This window comes from Leptonychotes weddellii, chromosome 8 (assembly GCF_054177405.1).
Source record: "Leptonychotes weddellii isolate Sample4059 chromosome 8, ASM5417740v2, whole genome shotgun sequence".
NCBI classification, from domain to species: domain Eukaryota; kingdom Metazoa; phylum Chordata; class Mammalia; order Carnivora; family Phocidae; genus Leptonychotes; species Leptonychotes weddellii.
In genome coordinates, this window is record NC_138376.1 from 35177406 (window position 1) to 35199226 (window position 21821).

Here is a 21821-nt window from a genome sequence, read left to right on the forward strand (position 1 = left end):
CAGGATTTCCATGTCACCTATACGGATACTGTGCCCCTATGATAGGCTAAGGATATACCTAAAGTCGGCATTAGGAACCTCAAGAAAATCCAATCAGTTTCCACTGCCATATATCTTTAATGAGATTCAGTTCTCCGACCAGGTTAAGAACAGAAACTTCTGCTTTCACTCCCTAAAAACAAACACACATACACACACACACCAACAACAAAACAAACAAAACAAATGCAAAAATTATCCCAAATAATACACAATAAAAATTCCCCAACCCCCACCATCTTTCTAGCCAGCTGTCTTAAGAATCCTGGGGAATTGTTGGGGGTTGGGAGAACAAGCGATTCTGGTTCTAAAACCTCTGGAATCTCAGGTCTCAGACCTAGTGCTTGAATCTAAATAATAATATTTTATAGGCCTTCTACTGTGTGTCAGGCACTATGCTGAGTGCTTTATATGCATTATTTAACTCAACCCTTAAGACAACCTAGTGAAGTATGTGTTATTTCCACTTTGCTTCATAAGCACTTATATTCCAGTTCATAGAAGAAAAAAAATTGAATGAGGATGAGCAAATGGCCCAGAAAAAAGACAGGACTGAATGTACCATCAATACCAGCCATTCACCTAGCCCAGGACTCTATGAGCCTGAGATCCGAATCTTTGCTCCACCATGCCCTACGACTTTGAGGAAGTTATTCAATTTCCTTACGTATAAAATGGGAAGAGTATTGTGCATACCTGTCAGGCTTCAGCGGCCTTACCTCTCAGAGTGTGGTCCCTGGACCAGAAGCATCATCATCACCTGGGAGTTGGTTAGAAATGCAGAGTGTCAGGGCTCACCCCAGGTTGTATATTTTAACCAGGTCCTCCAGTGACTTGTGTACACACTGAATTTGAGAAGCTCTCCTCTCAGGCGCACACAGGGCAGCAGTTCTTCCCGGCCCTCTGATGGTGTATGCCTTGGAGATTCCTTAGCGCTCACATCTCAGGAGAAAGGCAGACCTTGTGGTGTCCACACTGTGTCAGGCTGCTGGGTCCCCATCTGCCTTTGCTATTCTGCTCTCATTAGCTGAGAATGTCCTTTGTCTGATAATCCACCTGGTCAAAACCATTCTTCAAGATGCAACTCAGTATCATGGAGACTCTTTCTATCTGCCCTCCTTCTATTCCAAGAGAGAATTCACCACTTCCACTTCTGTTTCCCCACTAAAGGTCAGATCGATGCTGCTGGAACTTCTTTGACGGCAAGCCATGACAAGAAATATATTTTATAGACACACCTGAACATATGCGCGCGCACACACACACACACACACACACCCTGTATATTGCTGAAATGAAAGGTTTGTGAAAGAATACCTTTATTTACTCTGTGCAATGGACTAAGATATTTTCAACATTAATCTGTTCTATTTCATGTGTCGGCATGCTCTAAGGGTCATAACTGACAATTTGTAAAAGCTGTGCAGAGCTATTTCTTTCAGAGGGACTGTGCTACTCAGTGATCTGGTCTCATGTCTATCACCTCTTCTAGAGAAAGAGGATGTGGCCCCATGTCTGACACATGTAGGGACTCAATCATGTTTGTTGAAAGAATAATGAACAGATACATGAATCTGTTACGATCTGCTTTGGTAGCCGGCTGCAAGTCCACCCCTTAACTCCTTGGTCCCACTGCCATCATTAAAAGAAAAAAAAGATATGAAGCCTTGTTTATCAACCACCAACCACAACTATAAACCGACACAATGAATGTCTGTGCTCCCAATAGGAATTTTTGAATGAAAAGCCGATTTTACGGACTCTTGTGTTGAATAAGAAGAAGAAAAAGAAAACTTGGGAATTTAAAGAACGGACGTTTGGTTTTGCATTTTTTTTTCCATTTCTGATGTTTTATTAGTCTCCCCATTGTAAATTAAATGGAGCTTGAGTCACTGTAACTAAGACACATTTAGAACACTCTGTGTCTGGCAGATGCCAGCCTGCCATTTGAGCCTCTCCATAGTATTCTGCCAGTTCACCTCCATTCTTTCTTTCAACACCTCTGCCTTTCCAGCACGATAGCCCTTGGGCAGAGGCTTATGATGGGAAAAAGTGATGACCAACCACATTCATTTATCATTTATATCTCAGGCTTGGCCACAAGACTCTGGTGCATAAGACAGGAAGGGAATTTCAGACTCAGTGTCAGGACCTTCAGTTCTGTTTTCGAAAGTCACAGGGTCCCGGCATGCTGCTGTCCTTCTTTCATTCACAAGAGGTGGATGGAAAAATCAAAGACCTGGAAAACAAGTCTGGAAGGAATAGCAAGTTTTTTAGTCTTACCTCTCACCACAACACAATAGTAAAACAAGCCTGCTTAATCATTCTTTCACATCTTTGCAGCTTATTCTCAAATATCACATTTATATCTAACTTGAGAGTCTGACTGTCTTTTTAGTCATGGCTCTTAGTAGCTAAGTGACATGATGCCCCCTGCCTTAGTTTCCTATCCATAAAATGGAGTTAATGATGGCACGTACCTCACAGAGCTTTTATAAGGAAAAAAGGAGATTGTATACTCTTAGAACTGTACCCAGCATGCACCTAGTAAAAGCTTAGTGAATGCTGGCTAATTTTTTAAAGATTTATTTATTATTTTTTTATTTATTTTATTTTTTTTGCTGGCTATTTTTAAGATTACTATTACACACAGAAACTCTATGTACTTATATTGTTCCTTTCCTATCACATTTAGACATTTGAAGTAATAAAAGATATTCAAAATAAAATGCCACTCCTATTAAGTGCAATGTGATATCCTAGATTGAATCCTGGAACAGAAAAGGACACTACTGGAAAAACTAGTGACATCTGAATAAAGTCGACAGCTTAGTTAATTTGGTATCAAAAATAATGGAGCTTATGTAAAATGCTAATACCAGGAAAATTGAGGGAAGAGTGTTCAGGAACTCTCTGTACCATCTTTGGAACTTTTTAGTAAGTCTGAAATTATTCCAAAATAAAAAAGTTATTTTTTTTTAAATGCCACACATAGTTCTTGGGAATGCAGTAAATACAAAGTTGTGCTAGGCACCATGAAAGATCAAGAGATAAGGAAAATGTGACTTTGTCTTCAAAGAACTTACAGTCTAATTTTGAGAATAGGACAGCAATGAGTTTACTATAAATTGGCTGGAATGTAATAAATAACTTAATGGAAGTGGAAACAAACTCTTGTCAGCCCTATATTAAGGACCAGCTTCATAAAGCCCTTGTTGTCCATGATCAAATCCACTGGCTGGTTAATTCGCACAACTTTACAATTCCTGCCTCCTTGAGTGGTGACTCTGCTTGGTCAGTATTTCACTGGTAGGATTCCCTCCACACTGGAGATGCTTTCTGATTCCTGACTAATGCAGATGTAAACTTTATTAGTTTATTATTTTTTATAGGTTGTGGAGTGAAGGAGGAAGAGCAAACACCTTATAATCAAGGAAAACTGAGATCAAACCCAGGTCTCACCTCCTTGGGCAAGTTAATCGACCTCATTTTCCATTGTAAAATGGGGGAAGAATAGTGAACTTACTGTCAATCAAATGATCAAACGAGATAATATCATAAGGACCCCTGGCCTACAGTAGGTAGGTCTTATTATTATTGTTATTGTTAGAAATTATCCACAGGGCATGGGCCCTGGCAACAATACTCAAGTACTTATTCAATTGTCAGGTACTCATTTCACTTTCCTAAGACCTCACTTTGGAGAGTTCAGGACTATTTCGTCAAATGGAAAGGGTGACAGACCAATGCGAGAAGCTGCACAGATTAAGGGTTAATCACATGGGTGTCCGAGCCAGTCAGCCTATTATCAGCTTGCTACCTGTGCACCTTTGGGAGACCAACTCAACTTCTCAACACCTCTGATTCTGTATCCGTAAAGTGTGGATAATAGCACCTACCTCACAAAGATATGTTATGAAGAATTCACATATGTCAAATCTCTAGAACAGTGCTTGGCACAGAGCTAACTTGGCACATAGCTATTACTATTAATTGTCATTATTCAATAAGCATTTCTTCCTTTTCTTAGAAGTTCAGCACCCCATTTTACTCAGATATGGGGATGCAAGGTACCCGGGAAAGAAGTGCTCTCTACTCTAGCCCCAGGGGATGAACCACGATTGGTATAAGCCAATCATAATAATTCCTTTCCCTCTTTAGGTATGAGAATGTGGCTGAAGTCTGGCCAGGCAACATAAGGGGAAATCTGCTGGTAGCTTCTAGGAAGTTTTTTTTTTTTTTTTTGCCTCCTGTGTTGAATGCTGTCATGAGGGGATGTGATGGTGGCCATGTTATGGCCATGACGAGATCCAGGAGAACCATAGACAGGCTATCAGCGAACTTCTGGGCCATCTATCTTTGGCCATCTTGGTAAGTAAGATAATAAATGTCCCAATTGTTTAAGCCATTTTTAGTCAGGTTTTCTTTTACGTGCAGCCTAAAGCAACGTAACTTGGAGGTCACAGAGAGTGAGAGACTCCAGGCATCATTATTCTTGACATTGTGGACAAGGAAACTAAGTTTCAGAGAGATTAAAATAACTTTCTCCAGGGTTATACAGTTAGTAAAGAGCAGGGAGTGAGAATGGAATGAATAAAGTATATTTTTATCTCTTTCCATGAACTTTTTCTTGGTCCATTAATTTACTCAAAAAATATTTATTAGGTCTACAAGATACCTTCTTAGATCCTATGGCATTTTCTGGCTTCAGGGCTTGGGTGGAGCTTCCAGGGGGCACAGCAGGGTGAGCACATGTGCAGAGACTGACACTGCCATATATGTATTCCTAGGCCTTCATAAAATGTTCCGGGAAAAGTCTGCCACTGGACAACTGAAGGACAAATCTCTAATAAAATAAGATATTTCCAAAAGGTATGAATTCAAAATTTTGTTTCCTACATATTTGAAAAATTGCAGAATCCACAAGCTATTTAATAACTAATTATTACCACTAATACCAGTCTGATGAGATACTTGATTTGATGCCAACAATTCTTGGGAACATAAAAAGATAGTATCAGATAGTAAAGAACAAGAATCACCCAGTGTGAGCTCTTTTCTTCCTTTCTCAGTTTGGATTGCTTCCCTGTATCTCTATATTTTAGAAAAACTTGAATCCTTCAGCCTTCTTGTAGATTTTGCTTCATTCACTCATTCTTTTATTAATCACGTATTCAATGAGTATTTTAAAGTAGCTACAATTTCCTAATCAAGTTGGAGGAGAATAGTTAATGTAAGCATCCACTTATGACTTATGATGATGATTAAAACCAAGTATAAAACCAAGTATAGATAAAGGAGATTAAGAGTACACTTACCTTGATAAGCACTGAGAAATGTATAGAATTCTTGAATCATTATGTTGTACACCTGAAACCAATATAACACTGAATGTTAATTACACTTGGGTTAAAATAAAGTATAATGGTATCGCAACAGTTATGGTTTCCTGAGATGCTCTCTATATGTTATTTACCCTCTAACTGTTTTTCAGGGTACACATTATTATTTCCAACATCGTGCCTAAGGACACCAAGTTTCAGAGATATCAAAGCAATTTTCCACAGAGTTAGACACCTAGTCAAGTACAGATCTGGGTTTGAACCTGGGTCATTCAGACTTTAAACCCTGAAATTTTCCACAGCATGAAAGTGGTGAGTACAGCAAAAAGAGGGTAGTTTTTGGACCAAATCTTGTTGGAAATATTGAAATTGGAGTGAGAGTTATGAAAGGGAATGAAGCTCAGCAGGGATATAACCCAGTACAGGCTCTGAGGAGGGGATGAGAAAGATATGTGGATGACAAGATTGAAAGGCGGCCCAAGAGAAGAAGAGTGATGTTGGGAAGGGAGCCCATGAGGATGGTTGGCCAAGGCCAAAATAGTTAGAGTTAACTGAGGTGATCACAAGTTGTTGTCGGTTATGTGAAGAAGATGAGGTTGAGAGACGAAAGAAAGCAAGGTGGAAGGATAGGCACCAGAGAAACCATACAACTAGCGGCTCAAAGACCCAAGAGAGTCCAAAGACATGAATACTTCGATGAAAATAAATTGGTTTCCAACACTTAATAAGCAGATTTCTCATAAAATTCTGCATTTACAGTGTCTCCTGAGGAAAAGAAAATCATAATATCAGGTTCTGGGTTTTTGTAGCCCTCACCTCTAGAGAGTAATAGGTGATCCAAGCTGAGTAATAGCTGCCATCTTTAGCCAGCAATAGGCACACCCATGCCCTACTGTTTCACTCCCAGCCTGTTTCACAAATTTACAATATTGGCCTGAACCCTTTTGGCATTTTACTTTGCTACCCTTGATAATCACCAAAGTATTAGCTGCAAATATCTCTGGATAGTGGGATGGTTGCTGATTTTTTTAAAAGTCAGCAAATTACCTAACTGTATTTTCTAAATTCCCTTTAATTATTGTGTATTGCTTTTATAATAAAAGAAAATGTAAACTTTTTTTAAAAATTATCAATACCACAAATACTGAGGGAGGAGCTGTGGCTTGGCAGGAGTCCCTGTGAAAAGATCCAAGGGTTTTATTGAAGTCAGGCTCAATGTGAGCCAAGTTCATGACACAGCAGCAAGAAAACAAAACAAAACCCTAACAGATTATTGGAAGCTGTGACCTCATGGTGCTTTGCATGGGTCAGGCCTCATTGGGAGTATAAGTCACATTTTATTGGAGAAATGATAAACTAGAAAGTGTTTGCTGCTGGGAAACCAAGATAGAAGGAGTCTATAAGTCAAATCATGTGATGAGTGGTTAGGAGAAAATAGACATTTTTAGCTTGAGTTTCTGTAGAAAAATCAAAAAGATATGTGATCGCTATCTTCAGGATTTGGAAAGATGAAATGTGGTCAAGACAATGTTTGCTTATTCACCGTCAATTTCGAAGGCAGGGAAAGCACCAGAGAGAATGATAGAAATGGAATTCCACTTTACCATAAAACAGGGATTTTTAAACACAAATTTAGGCAAAGGGCAGGTGCCTTGAAATCTTCAGGCAGAGACCACGTTGCGGCCTATTTTAGGTGAGACTTTGGTAGACATGACCTCAATGCACCCTTCAGATCCAGAGCCCACTCTTTCTCTGACTGGGTGCAGGACTGTTCCCAACTGTCCAAATGCAGACCACTGGGATGGTGGCGAGAAGAGGTGATGCCAGTCAACCTTCGGGAAGACAAGAAGCAGGACTGCCAATGGCTAATCTGCCTCGGTTTCTCAAAAGCAATCATCTTTTGTGAGGTGGAACCCAGTGTATTTTCTGGAATGCAAAATAATCACAAGGTATACCAGCTATCTCTGTGTCAAAACATAGAAATATCCTCTACACACCTATGGGAGAAGGGCTTGGAGAGTTCACACTGTGTTAGATTAGAAGGGATAGTGTCAATACTGCCAGAAAAACAATAGTCCCCAGGTTTAGATAGCATTGGGCATTTGCTTCAATGGTCAGAATTCTCATTTCATTTCCTTATTTAACATAAACCCTGGAGTCTTATATTTTTAAGATGCTGAGCCCTGTAGCCCAGCAGTCTATCTTAACTCGAGCACAGATCTCAGAGGTTCCTTGAAGGATAATCAATGCATTCTCCTTTAGATGGAGAGAAGTGGGTCATATCTGAAAGGGCCCTGCTAGCACTCCTTCCAGCTTAAGCTTTTTTTCTGGTGAAGCACTGAACAAATAAAAATATTCTGAATCTTAGTGCCAGGATGATGAGATGAGTATTGCCACGAGGAAGTTCACCATAGAAACAAATACCTGAAGCTACGGATTCAAGGTATCTGAGAGTCAGAAGCTAAGGGAGAGGTCAGTTAAGTTTACAGTGGAGCAACATCTTACCTATAGATTCATTATCTAGAGGTTCTTACCTACAGGCCCAACCACACACACTCCTCCTAAGTATGAAAGATGGGTAAGGGAGTAGGCAAATCTTTTGGAGCACTTGGAGCTGGGTTCAGAAATTGACATAGCTGCCATGCTTAGTTATTCTCCCTCTTTCCTTCTCTATCCATCCCAGTCCCTCTCTTCCCGGCTCTGTGCTCTGGCTACATCCCCAACTGGCTGGTTCCTAGTTCCCAGTGGGACCTACTGGGAAGAAGATTGGGGTGTAGGAGAAATAAGTCAAGGGATCTTGCCTCCATCCCATGCTCCCTCTCCAGTTTGCATTTTCGGCAGTGGTGCCCCTCCATTGCTACTGCTGCTATCAGGTGGTCTCTCCTCTTGGGATCCAGGTCTTGCCCCTCAGGCCTCAAAGTGGTTCTGCTGTGGCCTGTTGGTCTTTAACCCATTGAATTCGATTCTGTTTCTTACCAGAGCCTGGCTGGTACAGCTGCTCCCTGGATGTGTGACCTTAATTATTTTGAGTCTCACCTGCCTCATTTGTGAAATTAAGATCAAACCTGTTATGATTGCTCTATCTCTTATTCATTATCCTAAATGTTGGAGGGAGGAACACTTCTTCCACAGTGATGTTTGAGCATGTGATTGAGCTTGTAGCCAAGATAGGCCAGTAAGAGCATAACAATGATTAGATCTAGGATGATCACATGACCCAACTGGGGACAATGAGATACTGGCTAAGATTTGGGCCTATGAGCTAAGGGATTCTTTATTGCCCTAGACTTGGAGCTATACAGATGTAAGAATGGAGCTCTTGGAGATCATTATGTAGAGAGAACCTGCCTGCACAATGAAAGAAAGAACAACCAAAAAATGAAGATAGAAGATGTCAAAGAACTTGTTTGGACTCCTGGATACAGCCATGCCTGCACTCCACAAACTGAGCTTTTTACAGACTAAGCCAACAAATTCTCTCTTTTTGCTTAAAACAGTTGGAATTGGATTGTGTGTCACTTTCCAAAAAGCATCCTAACTGATATAAAAATACATATTTTGTAGAGTTGCAGTGAGGATTGGAAATTAGATATATAAAGTATTCACTTCAGTTCTAGCAAAGTTTTCATTATCATTCTTTCAAAGACACAGAGAACTTATCTGCTATAAGAAACAACTGCATCACAGACATTTCAAGTTTAAAAAAAAAAGATCTTGGAAATCATCTGGATTTGAAGGGCAAGGGTTGAATAATGTTCCCTAAGGAAGAGAGAACAATCGTTATCTCTTGGGTGGCCTCAATTTTTAATCCCAGATCTGGAATTGTAAACTGTAATCTGGCCTGAGATTCCATAATCACCAGACCAGTATACTATAGGCAAGATTAATATGCTCAATGGGGCGCCTGGGTGGCTCAGTTGGTTGGGCGACTGCCTTCAGCTCAGGTCATGATCCTGGAGTCCTGGGATCGAGTCCCGCATCGGGCTCCCTGCTCGGCAGGGGGTCTGCTTCTCCTTCTGACCCTCTTCCCGCTCGTGCTCTCTGTCTCTCATTCTCTCTCTCTCAAATAAATAAATAAAATCTTTAAAAAAAAAAAAAGATTAATATGCTCAATGGGGGAATGGGCCCAAACAACCTCTAAGTACTCTATCATTTCTAGAATGTCCAGGTGAGAGTGTGAGGGTAGCATGTTATTTGTAGTAGCATCTCAGTGGTGTTACTGACAGTCATTGGCGATTTGAGGAAGGTCTTACCAGGGTTTTGAAGACCAAGTCTTTCCTCTTTTTCATCAGATCATTCATGGAACTTATTTTCTCCCTTCTTCTCCTGGTTCACTTCCTAAGTGCTTCTGTATAGCCTTGTTGCAGCGTGTTTTGTGTTCTTAAACAGAAATGAGAGTCTGAGGAGAGCAGGGGCAGCACACACTCATCTTTGTATCATTTTTTTACTCATTCATTCATTCATTCATTCATTCAATCTATGATTCACTCAAAAAGTATTTATTTACTATCCACCACCTACCAAGTACTATGACAGACATTGGAGCTATAAATCTAAAAAGCAAAATCATGGTCCTATGTTCCTTACCTAGTGGGTAAGGCTAAGGTAAACGAGTAAACTAATAATTTCAATTGCATGAAAGGGGCTTTGCCCTCAGGAAACATTTTCAGAATTGAACTGATTTGAATTGGAGGGGATGGTTCTGTTTCTAAAACGTGGAACTCCTGGTTTTATGCAGATACTCAAGCGGGGGTGCTCCCAAGACAGCCAGAGACTCGGACCAGAGGAATAAGTCTAGTTTTCAAAGCTGATTCTGGAGTTCCACACAGAAGGACATTTGGAAGCCAAGAGTGAGAAGGGGATCTCAGAGGCAGAATTCAGATGAAGGGGGAAAGAAAACCATCTTGCAGGGTTGATGGCACAGAAAGTAGCATCATGGCAGTATGGGAGAGGGGACAGTTATGCTTTGGAAATTGTCTTCACTTCACAACTGGATGTTGGATCTCTTGCCTTCTACCTGTCTCACACCTCCCACCTCAGCTGAAAATTTCATTTCCTCTATACCTCAGGGTACAGAAGATGCGGGGGCAGATTTCCAAAACTCCAGACTGCTGGGCCATGGCTCAGGGGGGTACTGGTGAGAAGAGGCTTTAGAGGTTGGTATGAATATAAACCTGGGCTTCATCTCTATAACTAGATAGTCAACCCATGTCCCTTCACATGTTCAAGGTATGTCAGACCCCCCGGTCCCCAGCAAGCTTATGCATTGACAGTCACTGACAGTTCTGCTCTTTTTTTCCCATTTAGAGTGTTCTTTATTTTATGTGATTTCTCTTCCATGGTTGGGTAGAGGCAGGGGGTGGCATGGAAGGGGCCAGTGCAAACTGCTTTTCCTCAGGTCTCTGCCCTGACACACACACATGCAGAGATGGTCCAGGACCTCTCCACCTGCTGACTTCTCTTTTTATCGGGGATATCTACAGCAGAGCATGGAGGTCTAAGCCTTGGAAAATCCTAAAAAAACATAAAAATTAATGATGATGATGATAGCACTAACCCTTATGATGCACAGTCTGTGTACGCTAGACCCTGTTATGAGCACTTTCCATGTGGTCTTCACTAGAGCTCTATGAGAGAGGTACAACCAGGGGCAAATGAGGCACCCAGAGGTTAATGACTTGTTTGAAGTTACAGAATTGCTACAGTAGCAGGATTAGATCCCATGCATCTGGCTCCTGAGCCATGTATGGAGCCCACATCCAAGTCATTGGTATTCCAACTGCCACCTCCCCCTCCCCACCCTTTCTAGCTCCCATAGATCATCTGTACCATGCTCTCTTTCCTCAGCAAACACTACACCAGAGCACTTTCTCTGTGTCTGGAGGACCATCCCTCTCCCACCTGGCAAGAACACACCTGCACTGGAGTTGGAATGAGACTCTTAAATAGCTGGAGGAGTGTATTTGATTTTGTCAGATCATGGCTAAATTTGTAAAAGCATTCAAAGAACTAGCTCAAATCTCCTTGTTCTTGGAATAAAGTACAACTATTTCTCTTTCTATAAATAGCCATAAAATAAAAAATGAGGGAAAATAATTTAATACTTTATTTTATAAAATTAAGTAACCAAATTCCTCCTAAAAGGAGAACATGGCTAGTTTATAAATGTCCTTAATACTATTTTTAGCACTTTTAAAAGCTCTATACACAATCTCTTGACATTTCCTAATTTTACTGTTTGAATATTTAGAGTAGACAATTACATTTTTCTTATGTTTCATTCTCTTTATTGACTCATATGAAAGACATTCGATACTTCAAATTGCCAAATCTGCCTTTATTGGTTTAGTTGTTTTTTTAAAATTTTTAAATTAATTTTATTTTATGGTTTAGTTGTTTTTCAAATAACACTAGAACATCTTAAAATGTTCATATAAATATTTAATTACATAAAAAATAATCCCCATATTGTAAATACAAAGACAAGTTTATAAAGTTCTCTTTGGTATGATTCCATTTTTGTAAAAAGAGTTAAAATATGTGTGAATACATACATACAAAGAGAGAGAAACAAATTGAAAATATGTGTGTCAGAATATTTTTTTTTTTTAAGATTTTATTTATTTATTTGACCGAGAGAGAAAGCACGAGCAGGGGGAGTGGGAGAGGGAGAAGCAGGCTCCCTGCCGAGGAGAGAGCCCGATGCGGGACTCGATCCCAGGATCCTGGGATCGTGACCTGAGCCGAAGGCAGACGCTTAACCATCTGAGCCACCCAGGTGCCCTGTGTGTCAGAATATTAAGAGTAATTTTATCTGAGAACTTTATATCTGAGCATTGACAATATGGAAGATGGATAGTTATTTTTCCTTATATCTACTTTCTGAATTTTCTGCGTTATGTTTACAATGAGAAAAGAAACACATTATTCTTTATAACAAGAACTAATATTTGAGTGCCAGACACTATCCTAGGTGCTTTACAAGTATTAATTTGTTGTAACTTTCACGCCAACTCTTTGTTGTGGACAGTGTTAATATCCCCACGTTACAGAGGAGGAAGCTGAGGCGGAGGGCAATTGCATAGGGCTAGGCAGCCGGGCTTCAGACCTGTGCTCTGAACCACTTAGGGTCTGGACTTGCTGAAGCAGTAAGTCTCCCACTTCACCATGTGTGCTTTCCTTAAACTACCACAGGAAATGGTAACCCCTGTGCTTTCCATTTCATTTTTTCATTTAAAATCTTTTGACCCGGAACCAGCCTTGACTTAATGTTGGTCTGGCAGTCCACTCATACTTCCTGGATATTCCGCTTGTAATATCTCTGAGAAGCAGAACACTCAGATATAAAAAGCAAACTAATATCACAGATCAGCAGATGCCAGGTTCCAAATGTGGGTGCCTCAGGGGTCAGAGGAGGGAGAGAAAGCACAAGGACGAAGATCAGCACAACCTCACCATTTGAAGATATCCACTGCTGATGTGTTAGTGTATTTATTTCCAGTCCTCTGTCTCCTAATCGGCCTTGATTTAATGTTGATCAGGCAGGCTATTCCTATATATTTGGAATATTTAGTTTACAATTTCCCTAAGAAAGAATAAGCCCCACCTTCGTGTTTGCTGATTATGTGTCCATCTATATATCAATATTTCTTTCCACCTATCCATTATCTGTTTTTATATCTATCTACCTACAAACATACTTTCTTTTTAAATTTCTTTGGAAATAACTTCAAATTTATAAGAAAGTTGTAAGAACATGACACTTAATAAAAACAAAGTGAGATTATATTATACATTATGTTTTGTAACCTGCTTATTTTATTTAATAATCTATAGACATTTTTTCACATTCATGATTCTTGCTTTTTTTTTTTTTTTTTTTTACAACAATCTGAATGTTAATGGCATAATGGTATTTCATTATTTGGGTTTAAAACTAATTTATTTTTCAGGCCCATTCTGTTGAACATTTAATTGTTTCTGGGTTTTTTTTTGTTATTATAAATAATATAATGAACTAGTCTGAATATAAATCATTTCATAATCTATAATTTTGTTAAAACAATCCTTAGAAATGGAATTCCTAAAACAGATTTATGTTTATTGTTGTAGATTTTAATATATGTTGCCAAATTGCCCCTTCAAAAATTCTTAATAATGGACACTCACTAGCAGGCTATGAGAACACCTAGGTTTTTTTGCATGTTGGGCATTGTAGATTTTGTTTTTTTGTTTTTTGTTTTTCTTATGTTTAGTTAGCCAACATATAGTACATTATTAGCTTTTGATGTAGTGTTCAACGATTCATTAATAGTTTTTAAAGATGCTTCACCAGTTATGAATAAAGCCGCTATAACATTATAAATATCTTTGTGAGGATTTGCTGAAGGGACTATCTTTGCTCAGTTGCATTGTCATTACTTCTTTGTCCACATATTTATGTGAGTTTACTTCTGGGCTCTCTATTCTGTTGCATTGATTTATTGATCTATTCTTTCACCAACACCACACTGTCCTCATTACTGTAGTTTTATATATATCTTAAAGTCAGGTGCCATCACTCCTCCAACTTTTTTCTTCTCCTTCAATATTGTGTTGATCATTATGGGTCTTTGCCTCTCCATATAAACTTTAGAATCAGTTTGTCAATACCTACAAAATAATTTGCCAGAATTTTGATAGAGAGTGCATTGAATCTGTAGGTCAATTTGGGAAGAACTGACATCTTGACCATATTGAGTCTTCTTATCCATGAACATGGAATATCTCTCCATTTATCTAGTTTCTCTTGGATTTCTTTTATCAGAGTTCTGTAGCTTTACTCATATAGATCTTATACATATTCTGTCAAATTTATACCTAAAGATTTTATTGGGGGGTACTGATGTAAATTGTACTATGTTTTTAATTTCACATTCCATTCATTCATTGTTGGTCTGGAGACTTTACATGGGAGGAAACAAAAGAATACACACATTCCCTGAAAGAAATAAAGTCAAGATAATGGACTATGATTCTAATAGCTCAAGGAATCTTTGGTGTCAATGTCCTCCAGCCAAAGACCACCATAAACACACCTATAGTTAAACAAGCTGAATTTGTGCTCACTGCAATAAAGGAGAATGTAGTCCATGGAGATAATGTGGCATGGCATTAAGAGGACATTAGAAGACTTACCATAGGATTTGGAAATTTCTTGTCTTAAGTGATTTTGGAGAAGCTTGGCACACACAGGATACCAAACGGTCTAAAGTAAAGGAAGTAATGTAAAGGAAGGATAGGTTGGAATAGGAAAGGATGGATATTCTTTGGAAGCCTGATCAGTATAAAAATGGAGCTGGGAGCAAGAGCAGGATGGGTGTGGGACAGTGAAGAAAAACTCAAGCAGAACCAAACAAGCAGGTCCACCAATTCGGGGAAGTCAGGTAGGGCTGCAGGGTGAGGCCAGGTTTGCAGGACCCTGAGAGTCCAGCAGAGCCAGGTGGGTTTGAGGCAAAGAACACATGGTGTCCAAAAACACCTCCTTCATGTATGATTAGGGAACGGAGGCATTTTCATTCCATACTCTAAATAAAGGGGACATTCTATGTTGATCCAGGTTTGTGATAAATAAAAAAAGAAACTGACTGGCTTGGAGGTTTTAAAACATTCCAGATTTTGTTTATACAGGGAAGGATTTTTCAAAGGTCAAACTTCCACTGCTGTAATCACCTTTATATATCTATGTTCCGTATTACTCTAGTTCCATAAACAAGTTTAAAATAGGAGTTGATAATATCATCTGATTTTAAAAGGGGAAGAGCTTCATATTTCTGTATATCTATGCTCAAATGCATAGTTTTTTCAAGCAAGGTCAGTAGTTTTGAAGAAACTTTGCATTTTATGGAATATATTTAAGCAATTCACCAGGGATGACTACAACTCCTTTTTTTTATGTAGGGTCAAGAATGAGGCTTAGAAGTATGTGCATTTACATTAAAACTTGCTTACAAATATTAACTGAAAAATAGCACACCATTAAAACAGTAAAATCTCATTTTTTAGATTAAAAATATGTATATAACGCACAGGAAAGATATATGGAATATATAGCCATGGTTTTCTCTAGGGACAAAATTGCAGACTGTTTTAATTTTCCCTTTCGTATTTACTTGTCTTTTTAAATTTTCCATAAGAAATATGTATCCCTTGTGCAATTTTTCTTCAAATTAGTGTCCAAGGACAAGAATTTGGGTACACGTGCGATGTTAAAAAATGGTTTTGTTTTTTTGTTTGGGTAAGGATTTTATCATTATAGCAGAGAGATGGGAAAAATAATATAAATATTTTTCACTAAAAGAAGAACATTATAGTGAAATTATAATCAAACTGTTCTCATATAAAAACAGTTGTGACAACCTTGGGTAAGTCACCTAAACTTCTGGACATTATTCTTCCATATATAAATGAAAAGCTCAGTAATCTTAAGTGTCCCTTTTAGCTTGAAAAAGATTACTATGACTGCCACATTTCTCAACAGTCTTTGGACTTGATAAATTAACTCCTGTCACCTTTCTATCTCAATGCCTAAGGAAGGTTCTGATCCTCACCTACATGCCCAGAAAAAGACACATTATCTAAGAGAGGTAACCTTAATGAAGCAAGGAGAGCCAGTAGGATCTTTCTTAAAACCTGGAAATTCCTTAGGCCCTGGGATAAACTCAACTATTGCAATTGCTAGGGAAAACTCAAGTTAATTACTGGATTTTCTAATTGCAGACAGCATCGTACATTCCTGCGTGCATCCCCTTTCCCTTTTGTTTCAGGAAAGTTCCTCATCCTTAGATGTTAGCCAGGCACAATGTGCTTTGTCCTTGGAGCCACTATTTGGCAAGGTTTAATTGACAAGATGAGAAGATAATGGGGAACCAGTGTGCCCCTACCCATCACCTTTTCATATCTTTTTCCTTAAACTTTCCTCAATTGTTACAATGTCTGCCATTTCCGTCCTAATTCTTCCCACTCTCAAGGTTTAGCATTCATTTTTCTCCCTGGAGCATTACCCCAATTATTTTCCCCACAAAAAAAACAAAAACAAAAACAAAAACAAAACAAAACAAAACTTGCAAAGGAATTTCTATGCAGTTATTGCCAATACCACACAATTTAACACATGCTATCTTTTTGGTCTATGGTATCAACTATTTATTTACACAAGCCTTTTCACTCTTGTTGGAATGTAAAAACCTCAGTAATAAAGACAAAGCCCTTAACTTTTCTTACTATTCTAGTAATTCCTGACGTATCATTCATGTCACAGAAGATGGTAAAAGATACTTTTTGATTGATGAAAGGGTCACCAATTAATGATCAATTTTATTTGCAGCAGGTAGTGAAAAAGACCAACAGGTAGAACTAAAGGTTCAACTTCATGATTTTCTGTTTCAGGAAAAGGGAGACGGTCTCCACCATCACAAACACTCCTTAGCCTCTCTCCCAATAATCCAGTATTTGTCTTGGGGAGACTAGACTGACTTGGCTTCTTGTTAAAGACTTAACAGAAAGCAAACTGTAAAGAAAGAACATGGAAGGTATCTGGATGCCTTGAGAAGTCAAAAAAAAGAGAAAAGTTATGTATGGATTTTGGACCATGATAGAATCAGAAAACTGGAAGATTTCTTAGAAATAATCTATGAAATCATCAGTTTACAGAAGAACAAAGTAAAACTCAGAGAGTGGCTTGCCTCTTAAGTCCAGGATTTTTCCTATTCTGGTCATGATTTATTTTTCCTACGGTATTCTGATGAAACAGGATGTACTCAATAATTGTAGCCACTTTCCATCAGGAGGCAATGCATCCTAGAAGAAGGAAGGATATGTGGTGGAATGTTCAGGCTCCCCTCATTCCGATGATACACTGCTTCTCTTTCTCCATGCCAGTTAGTCTGAGTCTACTTTTATATTCCGCAGCTCTGAAATCAACATTTAGATTAAAACTAAATAATCCAAGCAAAGGAACATACCACTGGTTCAACTTTGGGTTAATATTAGGAATGACTCATGAGGCAGTTCCTGAGAACTGAAAACATTGTGTGCTATGGGCTTGAAATCCTTCATGGACATTTTCTAAGGCCTAAAAATATGTTTTGTTAAACAATCTTCTAAAATGGTGTTGTTAACTTAATCAGTTCTTATCAAAGTTAAATTGTGTTGAATTTTGTGCGTGTGGTCTGCTGAAAATGGTGTAGTCATCCAAGACGTAGGCAATCTGACTTTTCTCCACGATGCTGTGGTGGGAACAGTTGGAGAGCTCATAGTTATTATTAGACAGCTGATGTGATGAATTCAGTCATTACTTGTTGAGATTTTCTACATCTTTAGAACATTTTAGGCAGCTAAGGAGAAATTATTTTATTAGCCAGGGACTCCTGTTAGTTTGAACTCCTGTTAGCTTGGTTTGGGTGAAATAGCAAAGTAAAGTATCCAGAAAAGCACTGGCTTAGAATGCTGTATATCCTACAAGGTACTTGCTGAACAGCTCATTTTACACCTATAAAATAGGACACTAATTTTACTTCTTCACTAATTGATTCAATAAATCAGCAGTCTGTGAGTCATCATTGCAGGAACAAAGAGCAAACATTCTGTTTTTCCCATTGAATTTCCAGTGGGGGTTTGAAAAGAGGTTTAGAGGGAGAATATACAGTTCCCATGCTAGCATTTCTGAAAGAGGCTAGAATGACACTCTCCTCCAGGCCCTTTCCATCAGCTTGACTCCCCCTGCAAAAAGCAGGATATGGTGATTACGGTCCCTATTTTCAGATGAGAAAAGTGAAGCTTTGGGAGTCTGAGTAATTTGTCTAAAATCACTTCTAGTGAGTGATGGAGCAAAGGAACTGAGTGTGGTGTTCATATGCAAAAGCTCATGTCATGTCATATCATGGCTCAGTCAGTTAAGCATCTGACTTCCACTCAGCTATGATCCCGGGGTCCTGGGATGGAGCCCTGAGTCAGGCTCCCTACTCAGCAGGGAGTCTTCTTGTCCCTCTGCCCCTTGAACCCCCGACCCTGCTCGTGTTCTCTCTCACTCACTCACTCTTTCTCTCAAATAAATAAAATCTTAAAAAAACCCCAAAAAACTCATGAAGTTTCTGCCATATTTCACTGCTTGCCTTATGCTAAAGCCAACCCAACCCAACCCAACCCAACCAAACCAGAGACAGATCTGCTTGAACGTTGTTAATACTCATGAAGCAAAAATAAAGGGAACCCAAGTATATGCCCCTTTCACATCAGGACTACTTTTGAAAACCTCCAGTAACCAAAAAAACTAAACATGAGTAACTCTTCTCAGTTCAATGGATTCAGTCAAAGTGGGTAATGTAGGTAAATATGATATCTAGAGCTTATTTTAAGTTTCTGAAAGCTCTGTGTAAATATCCCATTTTAGAATTGCAAGGCTTACGGACAAAGGACCAACTTCTTCCCTTTCTATTTGTACCAAAGTTTCATCTTTTACACAATAACAGTATTTCCCAAACTGTATTTTTATGTTAATATGTGTACAGAGAGAGGAAAAAAATAAATTTAAAATAAAATTTGGGGCGCTGGGTGGCTCAGTTGGTTAAGCAGCCGACTCTCGATTTCAACTCAGGTCATAATCTCAGGGTCCTGGAATCAAGCCCTCCGTGCTCAGCGGGCAGTCTGCTTGAGGATTCTTTCTTTCCTTTTCTCTCTGCCCCTCCTCCCGCTCATGCACATATGCACGCTCTCTCTCTCCCAAATAAATGAATAAATCTTAAAAAAATAAAATAAAAATTTAAAAGTAAGATGAGACAGATGTCTGGGTAGCTCAGCTGGTTAAGCATCTGACTCTTGATTTCAGCTCAGGTCATGATCTCAGGATCGTGAGATCGAGCCCCATGTTGGGCTCTGTGCTGGGTGTGGAGGCTGCTTGGGATTCTCTCTCTCTCTCTCTCCCTCTGCCTCCCCCCCCCACTTGTGCATGTTCTCTCTCTCTCTCTCTTTCTCTCTGTCTCTAAAGAAAAGAAGGATGAGAAAACATCAGGATGTATGTAATACATGTTACTCTATTGTCAGACACCTATGACTGTCTTATGTTTCATGAAGACATACTTTAGAAAACACTGCCCAATATAACAATTTCAAAGTTGTCCCAGGGAGATCCTAAAGCCTCAGGATTTTCGAGTTTCGCAATATCTAGGAGAGAGCAATATCTATGACTAGAAGCCTTGTGATGAATACCTGGAGAAACACTTCCAAAATGAACTAAACAGAGTTCTATTAGTTTAAGTCAAATGAATGTATATACGGTGCTTGTTGAAGAAATCTTCAACAATACATCTATATCGTCCTGTGACTAGTGTTCCTTTAAGACTCAGGACTTCTCTGACCATCAGATCTAAAGCTCTTTTTGCCCCCTCACATTTCTTGAGTCAATTTCTATCATATAATCCTGTTTAATTTTTCTCATAGCACTTAATCATTACCTGAAATTATCCTGTCGGTTTGTCTATACTTAAAATCTGAGATTCCTGAAAGGTGAGTCTTATTTATGCTTCCAGCAACAACTATGGTGCCAAGTTTATTGAGAATAAATGAAAGTTGTTTCATTCATTCATGTATTTATTCATTCAACAAATATTTACTGAATATTTGTCTTGTACCCCAAACTATTCCAGTCTGGACACAGTAGTAAGTAAAATAGATGTCTGTTCCTTGAATTGTTTGTACGTTGGATATTTTTTTAAAAATTGAATGGCTGCACTTCCTTTGGGAATAGAATATTTTAAACCACTGTAATTATTATTTAAAAATTCAAATTATCAGTAACTAATTTACCTAATTCTGTAAACATGAATTTCCATATGACTTGTTTCCTTTGTAGTTCATTGTCATTTGTTGAACGTAGAAGGGCCAGTGGGGCGCCTGGGTGGTTCAGTCGGTTAAAGCCTGCGACTCTTGATTTCAGCTCAAGTCATGATCTCAGGATGGTGGAATAAGCCCTGTGCTGGGCGTGGAGTCTGCTTAAGATTCTCTCTCTCCCTCTGCCCCTCCCCTGCTCTTTCTCTCTAAAAAAAAAAAAAAAAAATTAATTAAATAAATAAGTAAATAAAGAAAGAAAGAAGGAGGGCCAAAATGTCTATTTATATTATCTCATTTCATCCTACCAACCAGCCTGTGGAGGTGGAAACTATTGCTAATAGTGGAGACTATTACCTCTATTTGACACATGAGGAAATTGAGGCTATGGAAATAATTTACCCAAGACATTTAGTTAGGAGATGGGTGGTATCTGAATATAAGCCCGGAGGCTCTGAAATTAAAGCCTGCCTCCTTTTCTACCACATCTACTGCCTTCTTATAATATTAGTCTAGCCCAACAGTTATTTATAGGGGAAAAAGGCCAAAAGCGCCAAAAATGACTTAAGTCAACAGGACCTTTGTGTCCCATTTTGTAACCAGGTGAATTCTCTCTGATTTTTTTTTTTTTTTCTCTTACGTTCCGTTTCTGGGCTCTGGGCAGTATTTCTTCTTACCTCCCCAAATCCTGTCAGAACCATCAGGAGGTAGCCTGTATCACCTCAGAGGCGGCGACTTCTGCGTTTCTGACACCTCCGGTTTTCCCGGTGAATAAGACCGAGCAGTGTGTTTCATCACATGGAAGCTGCAAAGGGAAGATAAAACCAACAAAGGAGCTGAAGGAAATCACAGAAAAGAAGGAAGTTAGGAGAATAAAAAGCAAGCTCAAAATGAGCTAAATTTAGAAATCATTTGGAGTTTCATTGTTCAAGTTATGGAATTCGTCTTGTGCTCCAGTGGTCCAAGTTCGGCCACTAACTTGATGTGGGACCTTATCAGGTCTCTTTGCCCTTCTCTGTGTCAGGTTGGTGACGCTATGGAATGTCAAGCCCGTCTTGGGCTGCTGACCTCGGATGTCCTTAATGGGACATAATGAGCCCTTGTATGCTTACATGACTGTTACTTTGGAATTTTCCTTTTATGTAGCCAAATATAATGCTAAGTGAGAAAATTGGTGTACTTTTTTTTTTTTTTTTAGATTTTATGTATTTATTTGAGAAAGAGAGAGAGAGCATAAGCAGGGGGAGAAGCTGAGGGAGAGGGAGAAGCAGGCTCCCCGCTGAGCAGGGATCCCGATGCGGGGCTCGATCCTAGGACTCCGGGATCATGACCTGAGCTGAAGGCAGACACCTAACCGACTGAGCCACCCAGGCGCCCCATGGTGTACATTTTAGTATTAAAAAGTACAATTTGAAGAACTCCACAAGACTTGACTGAACACTCAAAGAAATCAAAAAGTGGTGATGGAAATAGTGATGAGGAAAGGGAGAAGAAGAAAAAGGTTGGAAGAGAAGAGGAAGCGGGGAGAGGAAGGGGAGGAGGAGGGGAGAGGAAGGGGAAGAGGAGGGGAGAGGAAGG

General features: G+C 39.2%; 1 long non-coding RNA gene across 1 annotated transcript in view; it reads right to left on the reverse strand.

Annotated features, from left to right (window-relative positions):
- Positions 1-1888: 1888 nt before the first annotated feature.
- Positions 1889-21821, reverse strand: part of LOC145722835 (uncharacterized) — a 21728-nt gene continuing 1795 nt past the window's right edge. The window contains exons 2-5 of the long non-coding RNA XR_014147403.1: positions 20921-21048; positions 5358-5409; positions 4718-4885; positions 1889-2291 (exon numbers count right to left, since the gene is read on the reverse strand). This is a non-coding gene — a long non-coding RNA (uncharacterized LOC145722835). The remainder of the gene's footprint in view (positions 2292-4717; positions 4886-5357; positions 5410-20920; positions 21049-21821) is intronic.